This window comes from Lonchura striata, chromosome 4 (assembly GCF_050655825.1).
Source record: "Lonchura striata isolate lonStrDom1 chromosome 4, ASM5065582v1, whole genome shotgun sequence".
Lineage (NCBI taxonomy): Eukaryota > Metazoa > Chordata > Aves > Passeriformes > Estrildidae > Lonchura > Lonchura striata.
In genome coordinates, this window is record NC_140706.1 from 4,524,823 (window position 1) to 4,537,385 (window position 12,563).

Here is a 12,563-nt window from a genome sequence, read left to right on the forward strand (position 1 = left end):
GTGTGAATGGGATAGCCTACTGAAAATAAGATTATGGAAAGGAAATGCTATTATGTATTTATTACCCAGTATTTTTTAACCAATATATATAGTTTATATTTTTATATATTTATATATGTACACAATCACACACACCTATATATATATATATGCATATGCATACATACATACATATATATATATATATATATATGTGTATTTAGATAAACAGAGATGTAGCTACAAAAGTAAAACTGAGAGGAAATAAGCCAGTATTTTAGGAACTGGTTGCTAGAATTATGCCATTGAATAATTCAAATGAGATTGGAGTCTTCCCTTTTGTCCTGTAGGATGTGGTAGGAGCAATTATTAAGCAAGTATAAGAGGGAAAGGAGCATGTGCAGCTACAAAACTTGAACTTACAAAGTAAGTTTTTTGTTCATGACAATTACAGAAATAAAAGGAGACAAAAAACCCAGGTGAGACAGGATCTGTTCAAATTTCTCAAATGAACCAGATGTCCTAAGAGCTGGACCACACTTGTTTGTGGTCATAATGCCTGGACAGTAAAGAGTGAGACTTAACTCTTCAACTCACAAAATAATTTGAGGTGGAAAGGATTGTTCTTCTGCCTGTCTAAATATGGATTCCAGGATTTCTTATTTCAAAAGAAATATTTTACTTTTTTATAGATGTCAAGCTTCTTTATACACAGTATTACCTCACCTTGGTTAAATGGCATCATTTTAGTGTGGGTGATCCAAGTCCAGGTATTAGGTAGGATTAAAAAATATTTATAAAGAAGTTTGTCAATTCTACTGGACATTTTTCACACCCCCACATCTGCCCATCTATCACACACACTTAGGATGGGTACCTGTCCTTGAGTCACCTGTCTCCAGTGATTTCCCACAGGGAGAAAACTTACTTAAACTAAGTTCTTGACATTTGGGAAACATGAAGCTGATTGCCAATGCCCTAATTTTTGCAGAAATTTCCAGCCATTGGAACAGTGTTTTAATAAAACCATGTTTGGAAATCCCAGAGAATATTCATTAGCCATCCAACATCTTATGAATGGGCTGTTTACTGAGCTTTAGGGAACCACAATTCTGGTGATGCCACAGCTTTAATTTAGGGCCAACTTACCCAAACATTCTGCTACTTATGGAACAACCAGCTCTAACAAGAAACTTGAGCAATGACATGACCAAACCAAAAAATACTTCAGAGAGGGCACACAGATGGAAACACACGTGGAACGAGCACATCTGACTGCTGACAACACAGAACTGATGTCACCCATGGAGTGGACTGCAATGTTCTGGTGTTGCCAGAGCAATCCCTAGTTTGGGGTGGCTCCATGTGGTGGAAAAGTCTCTCCTCCAACCCGTGCTTTCAAAGAAAGGTTCAGCAGTCTCTGTTGTTCAGTCTCAAGGCAGTTTATTGTAAGTTATCTAAAAGATTTTCTTCTCTGGCTGCTGTGGTTTGCTCAGAGCTCAGGCAGAGGCACACACACACCCTGACATCCTCTCTGACACCGACTGCTTCTTCTCTCCCTGCCCAGGGCTGCTGCTGTCTTTTATATGGTACATTACATGATAAATATTTACAATTTCCCCCCAATGCTTATTACCTATATTAAATGGTGATTTTCTACTCTAAACCAATCTGTGAGCGCCAACATCATCAAGAACATGGAGGTAAGGAAGAAGAAAAAGGGAGGACAGGGCAGGCCCAAATCCCTGCATCTTAAAACTTCTGACCCCCATGTACAAAACCAAAACCCCCCTTGTACAAGCATTAAAACTGCCAAGTCCAGCACTCAAAAGTTCTTCCCTCTACTTTGTGAATACTTCTACTATAATATCTAAACTTTTGTGACTTCTTGTTCTTCCTGCAAGGTTGGTAAATCATTCCATGGTTCAAATCCAAAATCACAGCTGTTTCCAGCTGCTTGCCAGGGTCTCAAATGCTTCTGACCTGGGCCCGGAGCATCCAAAAATATCTGAGGGACATTTTGATTTCCAACATGTTGTCACAATGCTTGTCCTGTCTTGGATTAAGGTTTTGCTCAGCCTCAAGCTGAAGAAAACACCAGGAATGGTATTTGAAATAATTTCAAACCTTTTGTCCTCACAGTCCTCTTGAAGCAGGCCAGGCTATTGTGTTTTCTCCTCGGTGCTTTAGATATGATTTTCCTCAGCAGATGAACCATTAGTACAGCAGCTAAGCAGATCACAAGAGCACACATCCCATTCTGAGCATGGACACTCTAATCTCTGAAGGCAGCAGTATTTCATAGCCTTTGTCACAGGAATCCTAAGTCTTTGCAGATTTCTTTCACTTCCATGCTGTTCTAATTAATACTCCTTCCTTTAAAAAAAAATCCATTTGGTGTAAGTGAGCTAAGTGCTATTTATCTAAAAGCCCTTGGCAGCTGAAGTTGGGATTAATCTTCTAACCCAAATCAAATCATGTCAGCTCAGATCAGCTTCTTTGTATAATCTGATTTTTTCAGGAAAGTCAGCTTTTCCCGCTGTGTGTGACCTGTGGCAGCAACATGGAGATGGAAACTTGGCTCCTCTGTGTGAGGAGGATCCTGAGACACTGAAATTCAGCACAGATTTCTTCCTCTCCTTAGAACTTTACCAGTTTAAATCACCTGAAGATATGGCTTGAACTCTTGAATACATTTCATGGACCATAAATTTTAAAAGTAATAAGTCCAAAACCTTATTTTCCTATTTTATTGCTTTCTCTTGTGGTAGCATTTTCCTGTGTCTATTCACCAATGTTAGCCCTGCATAATTTTTAGAATAACAACATAAATTCTCATACTTGTTCTGCATATGTATATCCTTATACTTAGCTATCCTATGAGCTTCTTTGCAGCATTTACTTTACAATCTTTATGCAGAAGAAAACCTATGCAAGCTTCAATTTAAAAATGAAAAGTCTGTAAGAGACCTGTGGAAATTGCAGTAAACAGCAAATGTTCCTGCAGACATATATTGACTTTACAGTGTGATTAAATTATATCCATCACTTCTCTTTCTGCCACTCATCTGAACTAGGCTTCAGTCACTTTGGCTTAAATTCACAGTTCCAGAGCAATTCTTTTCAGTAATGACTGTTGCTGATGATAATTTTATATTCTGAGCAGATTAATGTAGTATTTTTTTAATTAAGCATGTTGCCAATTTTGGTGTATCCTTTGGCAAGTTAAATTTTCATTTTAGTTTGGCTTTTCTGAGTCTGATTTAACCCTAACCATATTGATATTCTAAACACAGAATCTGATCTACATTTTGGCCTACAGACTCAAGGTCAGTGACACTGTAATATCATAGAGTAAATTGTAACCACAAAAAACAAGCAAACAAACAACCCCTCCCCAAACAAATAAAAAAATCAATCAATCAACCAAATAAAAAAGTGCTCCTCCTCCAGAAAAAAATCCCTGAAAAAAACCCAAACACAAAAACCCCCACAACACCAAAAAAAAAAAAAAAAAAAAGAGAAAAAAAACCCCACAACCCCCCCCCCAAAAAAAACCAAAAAACCCAAAAAAACCCCAAGAAACAGTGTAAGAAAAAACACAGGTCTCGGAAACATTTATATTTCTCAAAAATATCCAAAAATCCCGAATACAGGTCTGGAGGGTGGGAGAACTACAGATAGGGGAAAATTTTGGTTCACACAATTTTCTTTGTGCTTGTTTTTGATTGGTTTGCTTTTGGGTTTTTTGATTTTTTTTTTTACTTCTGAAGGACAGTGTTCATTCTAAATCAGTCATTAACCAACTGAAAGTTACTTCTTTGCTGGCATTAATTTCATGTCACATGTTATGGCCTTTCTGGCAGGAAGCTAAATTAGCTTTTTCATTATAAGTGAACGTTTTCTCTCTCTCTGTCTCTTTTTTATTTTTTAATTAATGTGTTCAGCATCTTTGACAAGGAGACACTGTCCCATCTGTAGATTACTACCTACATGTGATGTCAAATTTGCTGCTTTGCAACAAGATTCCTGTGAGCAGCACAGCTTAATCATAAAAGGAAGCTATTTAGGGATGAATCCATAAAGGAAATTAAAATGTCAAGTCTGACTCCTGCATTCAAGACAAGAACTCCCAACCACATCTCCCTAAGACATTTCTCCCCCGTGTCTCCTAAACTGAAGATCTCCAGGCAAATTGTCTGGAGATGCAGAGGTTCCCCAGGAGTCTCAGATTTCCTTAGGAGTATTTCCAAACCCATCTTGTTCTTGATAAAACTGATTTCTTCAATTTGTCAGATGCCTAATTCCCCTCCAAATCACAAACTGGAGTTTGTTACACCTGTCACTAGTGCCAGGCATGATGGAGACAAAATGAAAGGTGTGGATTTGATGATTTTTGACTGCCCAGGGACTTAAATGCCATAACTCCTACATGCTTCAGGTTTCTTCTAATCACAGCAAATGAGCTATTCCTGTGTGTCAGGAGGTAAATATCTTTGGATTTTTCCTTAATGAACTACTTTAATTTCATGCAGAATAACTAAAGCTTCTTTATATTAACAAGCAAACAGTTTCATTCGGCCAGAGTAACCTAATGGTTGTTGTATCACACTTGGAAATGATGACTAAAGGATGAAGTTTGCTGCAGTGCTCTCTAAATGAGTTTATCCAATGTGTAGTGGCAAAATTGCTATAAAATAAAGTTTTCAATTCATATGCTGTAATAAAGATGAGACTTTAGGACAAATATACTGACTGGAGGCACCTATTGACTAAGAAATTACCTATGTATTCTTCAACAATAGCAAACTATAATGCATGAGATCTTCATGATTCCTTTTAAATATTGGTTATGCAAATAAGATTTAAAATTTCTAGAAGAACAGAGTGATATCTGTTCACTTTCTGCAGAGACATTTGCCTTTGGAGCTTATGCTACTTGTCAACAAAATCGAAGCATATTTGGCAGAAATGTCCTTAAACACTTCCTCTGTCCTCTACAATGCTAAAGTGCTCTTTAAACTCAGGCATAACTTTTTCTCTGTCTTTATAAAATATATAAATACATGTAAAGATCTCTTAAAAATCCCAGAGAGTAGAGTGTAACACCAAATTCTTTATTCTGCTGTGGGACAGGTGAGCTGGCAAAGCTGGTAACTGCACCAACACCAGCCACTGAAATCCCAGTGTAAGCATCCAAGCTCTTCTGTTCTGGCTCACCTGACCTTTGGGAAATTTTAGCTGAAGTGTGAACCTATGAAAATAATGTCTCCACCTCAGAGACCAGCCTGCACACACTCAGTTTAGCCATCAGTTTCCCTGGAAACTTAGCAGAGCCACCAGAGCAGCATGCTTTCTCTGGAAGTGCTGCCCAGGAGCTGAGATCCTGCTGCCTGCACAGCTCTCACCATCTGCAGGCTGGTGCTGGGTTCCCTCTGAGAGCTCAGTCTGCTTTCACTGACTTCAGTGACTCATACACAATACTCTGTATTTGTAACATCAAGGTTTCCAGCTGGAGATCACTGAGTGAAGTAAAAAGAAAAAAGCCTGGTGGTACCCGTGAATGATGCAGACATTGCTGGTCTATGAAAACACCCACAGCACAGAACTGAGGAGCTACTTGAGGAAGAAGAGCAACCACTATTTCCTTAAACACTTCTGTTCTGGCATCACTCCCAATTTGTCTATCTGCTTACCATTTTCTCTTTCTTTCTGAAGCAATTGATAGCTAATTTTCCCCTTCCAGAAGGACCTCTGGCTTTTCACATTACATTTATTTTACTGTGTTGCTTTATACAATAGACAGAGCACTACTTTCAGTGTCCCCTCATGCAATGAACTTCTATCATAATTTCTGTTCCTTTTCTAGGTTTTAATTTTTTAATCTAGCCAGCTGTAATTTTGATCTTACTTTGGTACAATCAGGTTGATATCAGGAAAATTCCTGGGGGACAATGAGATCATAGCAAGAAAACTGGTACAGCTGATCCAAAATTAATCTACCAGGGCTACTGTTCTTCCAATTTTAACTTTAAAAAATACTTACTTACATGGATATCTAAACCAAAGACATGTAGCCCATAGGTCCATGACACAACTCTGGCTGATTTGATTTTTTTCTTGTACATCTGTAAGAAGGGGAATAGTTCCCACTGAAAACTTAGAGGAAGGTTTTTAATAATAACAACAATACTGACAATAATTGTAAAAAATCACAAGAAGATGAGGTAACATTAATAGCTCAACCTTCTCCAAGTTTCCACCACAGTATGGTAGTTTTGTATGGGAGGAATTAATGGAAATGATGCAAAGCTTCTATGTTTATTTCTATTCTATATTTATTTCTATATTGTGTTTCTTTCTATTTTATTTACAGGAGGAAACAATTTGATCCCCTCTTATTAGCCTTCAAAATTATTCTCCTCTTCAAACCCAGCACATATTCTGTACAAATGTGGAGTGACCAGTGTGAAGATAAATGGCTGGAAGCTGATGAGAAATGTAATCCCAGAAAAACCTTCCGTTCTGTAAAAATTAAGGCAATTAAGGCTCATTGAGCACTTCTCTGGACCCACTGTCAAAGCAAATAAACAACCACCCAGCAGTGCATGAATGTGTAATCAGATAGAGTCTGGTGTTCACTGAGATGTGTGCTTATGCTTTGGACACAATGTCAAATTCATTAATTTGCCTTAGAATCTTCTGTTTCTTATACCTCTGCCTCCAGCTCAATAATTTATCTATAACACATTTAAAAGAACACAAGATAAACAGTAAAGAAAATAGCTCATAGAAACTAGCACAGCTGTACACAATGGGAATTTAAACACCAAAGTAAAATAATCTGTATTTAAAAGCTGGCAGGAAATACAACTGTGATTCACTTAGACAGATATTATTAACTTAATGGAATATTAATAGAATATTCCATTTATATCTCCTGTTCTGTCCCAAAGTCTCCTGAGATATTTTTTCAATGAGATTTTAATGGTAATATAAAATGCAGCTACTCCCGAGATAAACATCTATTAGAAATTAGTAACAAATGCATAATTTAAGAGCCGGATAAGAAGAATTTGACTACGAATTCTATAAATTGCAATGTAGGAAGAACACTGGGCACGTTTCTAAACCTTTCTCATGCAGTCATTCAAAATTCACATAATAAGGTAGGAACACGAAATCTAAAGTTTTCTTATGGAAAATAGAATAATTTAGGTTTGAAAAGCCCTCTAAGGTCATCAGATCCAGCTGATGCCCCAGTACTGCCATGGCCATCATTAAATCATGTCCCCAAGTGCCACATCCACATGGCTTTTGCAGCCCTCCAGGGATGGGGACTCCACAACTTCCATAGGCAGCCTGACCGGAGCTTGATTACAATTTTGGTGAAGATTTTTTCCCTGATAACCAACCTAAACCTCCTGTCCCCATTCCCTGGGAGCAGAGCCTGCCGTCCCCAAGCTGTCCCCTCCTGTCAGGAGCTGTGCAGAGCCACAAGGTCCCCCCTGAGCCTCCTTTTCCCCATCCTGGTTTTCTTGTATATAATTGACAGAGCAGGGAAGAGGATTTTTCAGATTTTTTCGAGATATTTAAAGAGATAAATCCTTTCTTCCTCTCTTGCATCCTTTTGAACATGCTTTTAACCTACATTACTAACAAAACTGGTTGCTTCTTATTTAGAAATGCCAAAAAGTAAAAGCTTAAATTTCTGAAGGGTTAAACTGACAGGCTGCAGGAACTTCAAGGTGGTCTATTGAACGTAGGACAGAAATCCAAACTAGTTTTTGCTCTTTTAAAGCATGCAGATTTGAGCTGACTGGATGTAGTACATTGCATTACATCCCTGCAATTTAGCTGGTAAAACAATGTGTCTTCTAAGGATCCAAACCTGTTCTCATAACTTTGGGTAAAAACATTTTTATGTCATGTTGGTCTAAATCAGATCATCAGCTAAGTTTTGACTTCAAATATTGGGTTTCTGCTCCAGGTTTCTCTCTAAAATTCTTGATATTATGAAAGTTTGGTGCAAAAGAATAAAGTTTGATCAAGTTATGTGCAACTATCAGAGTATATCCTTACATCAACTATCATTATTTTGGTTAATTTATTGAGCTAAATCAAGGATGTTTCAGCTATACTATTTTTCCACACAATTTTGAAGCCAATAAAGGGAAACAAACATGGATCTGAAACTCTTACAGGTAAAGCATCAGAAAGAATTTGCCTTCTGGAGCCAGCATTGTCCTTTTTACAATAAATATCTGTCTCCAATTTAGCAGACAAATGACTGCAAGATGTCACTGAAGACAGGTCTTTTTAAGGTCATGTTCTACTTCGTTATTTCATAGTTTATTTTAACAAATCTGGCATTTTTCTATTTTAAAGAACACTGTTAGCTGTCTAACCTGAACTGAGCAGTCCTTTGCCTTTTTATATAATACTGTACCTTAAAAAATTAGGTTATATTTATAATGTACTTGCAGAATAATGAACAGCAAGAGATAATTGGCTGAGGATGTTCCAGTTCTCTCAGAACCGAAGATCCCACATTGTGAAAATTAGGAATTCCAGGTCAATCTGATCCAGCTGTTGGCCTGCCTGATGCTTCTCTTTAATTAAAACATTAATTACAAAGTTAGGAAAGGGCTACATTGGCATATCATCTTAAAGCATGACTCTTTAGTTATCCTTATTTTCCTGGCTCTGTACCAGGTAATTTTAAAAGGGTGCACACATGAATAATCTATATTCAAAACAGAATTCTTGTCATAGCAGATGCCATTTCTCAGAGTTATCGCTGGACTTCTGAGAATTAGTATAATAATAACAATAATTGTCCACCCCTACAGAAAAAAAAAAATAATATTGTAATTTCCTGCTTCTAGGGTAAATTACCATATTTAAAGTCAAACTCTATTTGTGAGAAGTCAATTGAAAAAACAAGGTCATATATGATAAGGAATAGGATATGTAAGTGGCCAGTTGAAAAGAAGGGGATATGTTTTGTTTTCACAGGTGTTCTTTGTCTTTTTATATGTTTAAACTCTGGGTGTCCCTGCTGTAGATGAAAACAATGAAGGAAACAAAAGGAAATCTCAATGAGGATTTATATTATACATACCTTAATAAATACAAGATGAAAAAAAAATCATACATGTTTTTCTGAATGACAGGATATCATCAAATATATCAAAAGGGGAAAAACTACTTGTTCTTTCATCTGGACCCTGAACAATTGCTTCCTGAAGTGCATTCCTGACCATTTTCAAGAACAAATTTTTAAAGTAAGTCTTGTGAATTATTTTCTGTCATGGTTTCTGCCTGTAGTCTGCAGTGTCCTGTCACTGTACTTCCCTTAGTTAATGCAGCACTCAGATCTGAGTGCCATGGAATGGGACCTGGCTCATAGCAGTGCTATTTGGCTCAAATAATTCAGCTTTTTCTGAGTCTATGGCACAGACCCACCAAGCACAGCAATTCTGCTTTCAGAGAGATTGCAGCAAGAATCTGAAAATATGGCAGCAGTGAACGCTGCAATAGCCACACTGTTCTCAAAAGGAGCCAGTGTTTGTTGGACACTGAATTTTTCTATTGACTAACAACAGGAAATATGAAACAAGAAATTTAAGTTCTCAGAAAGTTTGGTATATTTGAATTAGACACTTAGAAGCTTTTTAGTTTTTGCTCCCAAGGCCATTGGTCATTTGGGAACTGTATGACTGCAAGCATTGCTCATACACTGACATCTGTGTGTCCTCATTTTCAGCCAAGGGTTAATGTGTTATACTCATTTCAGATGCACTCAGGAATTTGATGTTAAGGAAAGTATAACTGTGGAAATATATACTATCCATTATTTAAGTCATCAATAGGAAGCATAGCTATGTCTCCTTGAATTCTAAGACTGACTAAAATTATATCTTCTCTGACTGAATACAGGAATCAAATGCTAATTTAATAGCAACACCAAAAATTGAAAGTTCCTGGAGTCGAAAATACAGATTTATGTCAGCCTTGAAAGGTCTCTAATATTAAATAACCCTTCGGAAATGCAGATTAATTTATCATTTTCTCTGGTGTAAATTAGGACTAATTTATTGAAATCCCCATTAGACAAGAGACCAGGTTGTGACCCTGGTCCAACAGACACCAAGTTTGATCCCACCACCAACTTCAGGATCAGTGCCCCAAACCCCTCAGTGTTTAAGAAGTATTTGGAAAATGCATTTGGAAATGCTTGACAACATTAACTTTTGGTCAGCCCTGAGCTGGTCATTGGACCAGATGATCAGGACAGAACCCCTCCAAATGGAATATTCTGTTCCATAGCTTCATTCCCCCAGTCCCTGCCCTGAGCTTCAGGGGTTGAGAGAAGTGGGAACAGGATGACTGTTGAAATCAGTGGTGAACACATTTCTCCAACAAGGCTGTGTCCCTGCACAAAATATTGTGTAAGACTGAGAATTCCTGTTGGTTCCTATTGAATGCCATCTCCTCAGCTGCTCACCACATCTCTGACAGAACAGATTTATTAATCACATTAAATGCAATTTGGCATATGAGGCTGGGGGTGATCAAATAATCTATCATAGGATGTCATCTGTCAAAGGACCCAAACAATTCAAGGTTGCTGTTGGTCATTAAGAGAACCCTGAAGGTGAACAGTTTATTATATCCTTTCTTTTTTTTTTTTGTTTTTGTTTACAATTTCACTTGTTTTCACATGCTAAGTCTGTAAACTTTCTGTAATTCTATGGAGATGATGGGGTCAACTTTTAAAGCTGACACACAAATCCTCTTGCTGGGATTTCACAGTCTGTTCCTTTGAGCACAGAGTGCTTCTTTATACAAACAAACAAACCCAGAGAAAGAACTCACTTCTATTCAGAAAACACAAAACTAACAAAACCTAATCTGGCCTGCATTTAGATATTTTAGTGGTGTCAAGGGAAGAGTGTTTGTGTTCAGCTTTGCTGAAGAGGGAGAACTGATAAATGTTAAACAGACTCTCAGTGCTTCGTGCAGGGAGATTTGGACAGAGAATGCTAATGCTGGAGTTCACAGCACTGAACTCACATCAGTGAAAAATGACAGATAAAACATGGGTAACACTAATTTAAACCTGTTAAACAGAGTTATAAACCCGTGTCATCATTTGGGAAGTTGATTGTGAAATATGCTCAGCTTTGCAGCAGGTTAAGGATGCCTGGAACTCAAAATTCAGAAATCTAAGGTCTCTAGGTGTTTGTGAAAATTCTGCATGTACCAAAAAGTTACAATTCGTTTAGTATTCAGAAATTGGTGTGAATTTTGTGCCCAGGATGAGCCCTTGTATTCCTGTTACATTTTCCCCTGAGTATCTTCACTGAGACATTCTGGGTTTGCCCCTGGCCAAAATGACAAAGAATATGCCTGGCAGTAGCTCTGGGTTCCTTTTCCTGCTTGCTAACAGCTATGGGCAAACTGATTCTTTCACTTGAATAAGAAAATATCTCAGTTCTTAAGATGAGAAGGCAAGATATGGAGTGATTGTTTCTATGCTGACTAGTTTGAAATCTTTGTTCTTACAGAAGTGCTGTGCTGTGAGTGTAAAATGCACTTGACTCCACTTTAAAAATTGTGTAAGCTTAAACCACAAAGTAAAAGGGTTTTATGGAAAAAATGGGAAAGATTACAGTTTTGTTTATAAAGTCAGAAACACATTTACATAAGAAACACATAAAACCAAGTATCGTGTGCATACTGATATGGTAGTCTGCTTATAGCTGCAAATTCAAGTATTTTCTGATGTGTCTAGCAGAAAGTTAAAGCTCCTGCTTGGTAGGGATTTACTACCAAATAAAAGAGCAGGTTTTTTCAGGGTAATTTTCAATCTCTGAATTTCCATCCCTCAGTTTTGTTTCATAGCTTTATTTTTATCTTGTCTGCTGCAGAATGTAAATTAAATTTCAGAGCAGGTCCCTGATTTTTTTCTATTAGTATCAGAGACCTTTCTTTCTGTGTTCTGCTTTTCTGTTTTTGTTGTGCAGCATCTAACAGAATAATAATTGCAAACTCTAGAATTTATCCATGGGAGAGCCTCTTTGAGAAGTAGAGAGACCTTAGAGCACTTCCTGTACACTCTATTTAATTCTACTTTCAAAGCAAGAAGCTGACTTGTACTTTTCCCCTGTAATTCAGCATTTTCTGTGCAAATCAGTTGGTTTTGCACACCTTCTTGCTAAGATTTTTTGGTATCATGCAACAGTTTGTCTTTGGGATCAACAAAACCTGATATGTGATTTTAGATGTCACATTGCTTTCCATGTGCAAGGTTTTATTCATTCAGAGAGTGGAGATGGGACCATGTCACCCCAGCAGAGACAAATATTCTCCATCAGTTATTTTGCCTCTGCTGTAGGACACTCATGTATACACACCTGAGCTTGGCACACTACAGAGGAGCCTTCAGGCTGTTGTAGCTGATGTTTCTGAGCAGATGGATGCTTGGATGGGACCAAAATTAAATTAGTACACTACAGGTGGTGACAGAACAAATTATACTGAGTGTTATTAGTGCAGAAATCCACCGAGCACCGAAG

At 37.5% G+C, this 12,563-nt stretch overlaps 1 long non-coding RNA gene across 1 annotated transcript in view; it reads left to right on the forward strand.

Annotated features, from left to right (window-relative positions):
* LOC146767496 (uncharacterized) overlaps positions 1-12,331 on the forward strand; it is a 47,387-nt gene extending 35,056 nt beyond the window's left edge. The window contains exon 3 of the long non-coding RNA XR_014954602.1: positions 6,356-12,331. This is a non-coding gene — a long non-coding RNA (uncharacterized LOC146767496). The remainder of the gene's footprint in view (positions 1-6,355) is intronic.
* Positions 12,332-12,563: the final 232 nt, after the last annotated feature.